This window comes from Muntiacus reevesi, chromosome 15, assembly GCF_963930625.1.
Source record: "Muntiacus reevesi chromosome 15, mMunRee1.1, whole genome shotgun sequence".
Classification (NCBI taxonomy): Eukaryota; Metazoa; Chordata; class Mammalia; order Artiodactyla; family Cervidae; genus Muntiacus; species Muntiacus reevesi.
Genome location: NC_089263.1, coordinates 2190780 through 2196995, shown reverse-complemented (window position 1 = coordinate 2196995; position 6216 = coordinate 2190780).

Here is a 6216-nt window from a genome sequence, read left to right as displayed (position 1 = left end):
CCAGGATGTCTGCATGGTGAGATAGCGTGTTGGTGTTAACCATGGCGTCCGCATGGTGGGATAGCATGTTGATATTAACGAGGGCGTCTGCCTGGTGAGATAGCGTGTTGATATTAACCAGGGCGTCTGCCTGTTAGATAGCTTGTTGATGTTATCCGGGGCATCTGTGTGGTGAGATAGCATGTTGATATTAACCAGGGTGTCTGCCTAGTAAGATAGTGTGTTGGTGTTAACCGGGGTGTCTTTTCTCATGCCCCTTGTCCCATTTCAGCAGCAACCCGGAGAGTCTTGTCTTACCAGCTCGGGGACAGTGGCCAGAAGGTCAACAAAAACCTAGCACTTGTGTTTCCAAACAGACTTTTGTGGCAGAGAAAACCATCTGGTAGAGACCTCAGGGAAGCTCATGATGAAAAGTCATTGCTCTTGCACAATCCATCACAGGCTTGACACAGACACCAGAGCCAAGAGGAGGAGGCGGGAGGAGAGGCCACAGCGCCTGGCCAAGGGGCACGGGGTGCAGGGAGCTCCTTCAGACCTTCTCTCACGGGCTTCTTCCTGTCTTGACTTTCCCCCTTTTATTCAGACTGTCACACCTCTGTGTCTGTTCAGCTATCTCTCCATCCTCTGACGAACCGCATCACGTTGATGTGTCTGTGTAAGTGTGTTTGCACACACATGTGTGTGTTTAACAGCTTCTCATGCCTTTTTCCAACTGTCTCTCTTATTCACTCGGCAAATATTTATTGACAGCATACTCTGTGCCTGTCATGGTTCTAGGTGCCCGAGTTATAGCCATGAACATCACACAGAGATTTCAGCCTCCTGTCTGCACAGACTTTATGTTCAAATAGGCAGGGGGCGGTGCGGAAAGGACACACAAACAGAAGCAGCGCACAGACCACGATGCCAGGTGACAAAGAGGGCTTTGAAGTAAACCCAGGAGAGTGACTAGAGAGGCTGCAGAGGGGCTCAGGCAGGCGGAGGTGCAGGTGAAGGGACGATCCCGCCAGGGAACAGCGCACGTGAAGCTGACACTCAGCGGGCTCAGTGCGTTCGCTGCCAGAGCTGCGTGTGCAGATGTGAGCCAGGAGCACAGGTGTGGCGTGGGGCTGTGAAGACAACCGAAAGCATGCTATTGGGCTTCCCCCACCATGGAAGGTCTCTGTGAAGTCAATAGAGGGTCTCAAATAGAGTGGTAACTTCATCTAACACACAAAGATCTTTCTGTGGAAAATAGACCAGAGTGGTGGTTTCTGGGCCATCTGGCAGCAGGAGGCTAAGGCGGCATCTTCAACGAGAAAAGACGGCTTGGGCAAGGACGCTGCGCAAGGATGGCATGGGTGAGGAGGGCTGTGTTAAGCTGTATTCTGAGGTAGAACCTGTAGAATTGGTAGCCAACTCTGGCTCTCCCTGACCTCTTACTTTTGTTTTACTTTCTCAAAGTTTCTCTTTGTTAACCTTTAAAAAACAAAGATCTGAAGTAAATGTTGTGCATTGATTAGTCTTTCTGGAGAAGGTTGCATACCTTAATTTTAAATGCTTCTTTTGAGCATATTATAATTAACTAAGAATAAAAAATAAACCTTCTGATGTCTGTGACATAACTGCTTTTTTTATTTCTATCTGTTGCTCAATTTCTTTGATCAATGTGCCAATAGCCATTTTTCTTATTTTCCATTCCTAATGAATGTACCTTTCTTTTCTGCATAAAGATATGAAAGATATTTTTATAGCTGCATATTAAGGAAATAAAAGGAGACATAAGAGATGTGGGTTTGATCCCTGGGTCAGGAAGATCTCCTGGAGGAGGGCATGGCAACTCACTCCAGTATTCTTGCCTGGAGAATCCCATGGACAGAGGAGCCTGGCGGACCTTGGTCCTCCGGTTCTCAAGGAGTCTGTCATGACTGAAACGACTCAGCCTGCAGGCAAGGAAATGAGTGCAGCAACTGCTGCAGCAGCAGTGGACAGAGGCTGCAGCGGCCGAGTATCACTTCCCACACCTCACTGCACCATCAAGGTTCTTTGGAGAAATGGTCACTCCAGGGCTAAGGTAGGAAATGTACGAGATGAGTCTGGAGTGACATATTATCCAGGAGATGAGGGAAACTGCCGAGCACAACTGGAGTTACATTAAAAAGACTCAGAAATCAGTCTGAAGAATCCTCACGAACCAAATGCCATCTGCAGTGATTGAACAACATCAGATATGTTGACATCCATGAGTTCATTATGAAATAAAACAAAAATACCAGATTGGCCATCAGAGGAGGATGCTATGGATCCAGCTCATTATTCTGTCAGTTAGTTAATAGCACTAAAATAAATAAATAAATTAAAAGATTGACTTGAATGTCAGTGTATTCAGAGGTCCTTAGGAAACCTGATTTAACTTACTTTACTGACAGTGACTGTTAAACAGAGTTTGATTGCTAAGAAGACTCACAGAACCCAATGGAAATGCTTAGAAATCTACAAGTTATTGCAGAAGAATCCAACATATTGCATCTAATGTTACAGTGAGGACAGGTATCACTGACAGATTTTGTCCCCCTGTAAGGCATCCAGAAAGATTAGCAGCAGCCTATGCTCCCTCTGAAAGGGCTGCAGTCAGCACACATTCGCTGTGTGATTGGGAAGCAGAAGGCTGGAGATGCAAGTGCTAAGCCTGCTAACAAAGCAGAGCAAAGATGTCAGATTGGGAGGGTGAAGTGTAAAAGACCCCAGAGACCACAGCCAGGGGCAGAGGCTGACGACTGTTCCATCACATGGAACTGTATTCCATCATATATCACATTGTGAGGTTTTCCACTTTTTAGCTATTTTGAATAAAGTTTTAATCAACAAGTCTTTTTTTGTGTGCACGTATTCTCATCTCTTTAGAGTAAATGCCCAGGGTTAGAGTTGCCAAACTCTACATGAAACTATGCATATGCATACCTATGACTGATTCATGTTGAGATTTGAAGAAAACAAAAAATTCTGTAAAGCAATTATCCTTCAATAAAAAATAAATTAATTTTAGAAAATGATCAAGTATTATTCCAAAGTGGTTGACCTGGTTTTGCACCCCCTCCAGCGATGGTGGAGAGTCTAGCTGCCCCCACCCTCAGCTCGCGTTATGCTGGCGATGCCTTTCATGCGAGCCTTCCTGGTGAGCATGCAGTTGTACCACTTGGGCCTGGAGTTTTCTTTATGAGAACTTAATACCTTTCTTCAATTTATACAGACATATTTGGATTTCTTATTCATCTTGTTTTAGTTTGGGAAAATTGTTTTTCAAGGAAACTTTTCATTTCATCTAATCTGTTGACTATACTGCATAAAGTTATTTGCAGTTTCCTCATCACTCTTTTAATACCTGGAAGTTTGTAGTGATAATGTAATTCCATTTAATGTCTCTTTTCTGTGCTATTGTTGTCATATATTTTAAATTCACTTAAGTTATAAACTTCACAATAAGTTGGTATCAGGTTTGCTTAAACAATAGTTTGCCTTTTAAAGATATTAAGAAATGAAGACTATTATGGAGTCTCGAGCATTTTGCATTTATTATATCCAATATTTTTCATTGCCTTCTGCTGATTTGGATTTCCATTTGGTTCACTTCCCTTTAGGCTGAAAAATTCCTTTTAGTTTCTCTCTCTTTTAATTCAGGTGAGCCAGTAATGAATTCTTTAGGCTTTTGTTTATCTTAAACTCTGTTTATTTCCCTTATATTTTGACAGATTTCTGCTGGATATAGAATTCTGAATTGAGGGTGTTTTGTTTTTTTTTTTTCCTTCCAGTGTTTTAGAATATTTATCTCCTGGTCTCCATTTTTCTAAAGAGAAGTATCTGTCTTTCATATCATACCTCTATTTGTAATGCGTGTTTTTCTCTGGCTGCTTTCAAGATTTTAGAATCTTTTTTTCTTGATTTTCAGTTTAACTCTGATGCCTAGTTATATTTTCTTTTACACCTCCTGCCTAGAGTTTTCTGAGCATCTTGTAAGCTTATGGAAGCTTATGCTTGTACCAAATTTGGGAAATATCTGGCCAACATTTTCTCAAATATTTTTCTTGCCCTATTTTCTTTCTGTCATTTTCTGAAACTCCAGTTACACATATATTAGGTCACTGAATATTGTCCTAAAGATTAATGACACTGTACTTACTTTTAGAATATATTTTTCCCTGTTATTCAGATCAGGATAATTTATATTTAGCCACCTCTATATGTGCTGAGAATACTTCTGTCATTGTCAATCTTCTGTTAAGCTCATCCAGTAAAATTTTCATTTCACATTCAAATACCATGGTTGAGGTTTTTTCTTCCACATCTACTGCTTCCTCCGTAGGTGTCAAAAACCTCACCTCTTTGTGAAGTAATTGGCCTCCAACTAATAAAATAAAAAAAAAAAAAAAAAAAAAACTCACCTCTGTTTTGGAAGGACATACACATGACCTGTGCTATTGAACAGGAAAGAAAGTCTGCTAGGACAGCTCTGAGCAAGCTCAACTTCATAGTTGGACATAAGGAAAAACACTCTGTGGGGAAAGTTATGATAGCAATTGAGAATAGCAAGTCAATACATCCAGGCAAAGAGCAAAATGCTGTTCAGTGGCACGGGGCACATATGTGTTCTTCCAAAACAGAGGTGAGGTTTTTGGTACCTGCAGGGGCAGCAGTGGGTGTGGAAGAGAAACTTCAGCTGTAGCATTTGAACGTGGCTGGAAGGAGATGATGCACTGGCGTTTGTCTCCCTGTTCAACAGGGTCTTCAGGGGACAAAGCCCCATTCCAGCGTTTGTCAAGTAGTATATCAACCACTGTTTGTTGCTTGTCTGCAACAAAATTAGGAAGAAAATGTTATGTCAACTTGCTTTCTTCATTGAACAGGTTTTGTCTAATTAACAGTGAACCAGTTAATCCAGAACACACTTTAAGAAGCACAATGTGTCCTTGTAATCTTCATGGTTATCACAGTGTGTGATACATAGGAGGTGCTTAATAATTATTTATTCACTTTATGAAACAGTTTTCTGCATGGACTGGTTGATTTTTAGATTAATCATAAGAGGACTCAGGCCTTGTTGGGAAAGCAGTTCTCTTATAAGACATTTTCCTCTCAACAATTCCTACACTAGTAAAGCAGATATTACTTTCTGTATCTGAATTGAGATCCTGAATGTGGGAGACCTGGGTTCAGTCCCTGCGTCAGGAAGACCCTCTAGAGAAGGGAATGGCAACCCATTCCAGTATTCTGTGCCTGGAGAATTCCATGGACAGGGGAGCCTGGCAGGCTACAGCCCATGGGATCGCAAAGAGTTGGACACGACTGAGTGACTAACACTTACACTTTTCTTTGATCAGTCAACCTATTATCTATCTGGATCTAATGACCAGTCAATTTATTATCTATCATAAAGATGATATGCTATTTATCCAAACATGAATTTGGTTAATCTATAAGGTAAAATTTCTTTCTTCATTGCCTGCCCATCCTCTTATTGCCCAGTCAAAGCAAGCATTTACTCAGTAAATAATTAACTGGTCTCACCTCTTCAGGGTTGCTATGGGTTACATTGTGTCCTCCATCCCCACCCCTAATTTAAATGCTGAAGCCATAACTCACAGTAACACAGAATGTAACCTAATTTGAAAATAGTCGTCACAGTCTAATTAGTTAAGATGAAGTCATACTAAAGAAGGTGTCCCTATCCCAGTATGACTTCCGTCTTTATAAAAAGGGGAAGTTTGGAGACAGACATGCACACAAAGAGAACACCATGGGAAGATGAAAGCAGAGCTCTCTAAGACAAGGAATGTCAGAGATGGCCAGAATGCCTGCAGCAGCTGGGGGAGGCCAGGGTCGGAGTTCCCCTCACAGCTCTCGGACGGAGCCAGCCTTGCAGACCCTCAGTGCTAGACTTTCAGTCAGACTGGGGGATAGTACCATGTATTTCTGTACCCTGGGTTGGGGTACTTTTCATAACAGTCTCAGCAAATTGATACATTTAGTTCAGATCTTTGTATTGTAAAAGTTAAAAAACAGAAACTGAGAAAGCAAAACAACTGTAAGAAAATAATACAGGAAGTTCTACTATACTCTTCAGTATTAACATCTTATATAACTATGGTACAATATCACAACCAGAAAATTAACATGAATAAAATTCATTAACTTTATTCAAAGTTCCCCATGCATTCATGTTTTACACATACTCATGTGTGT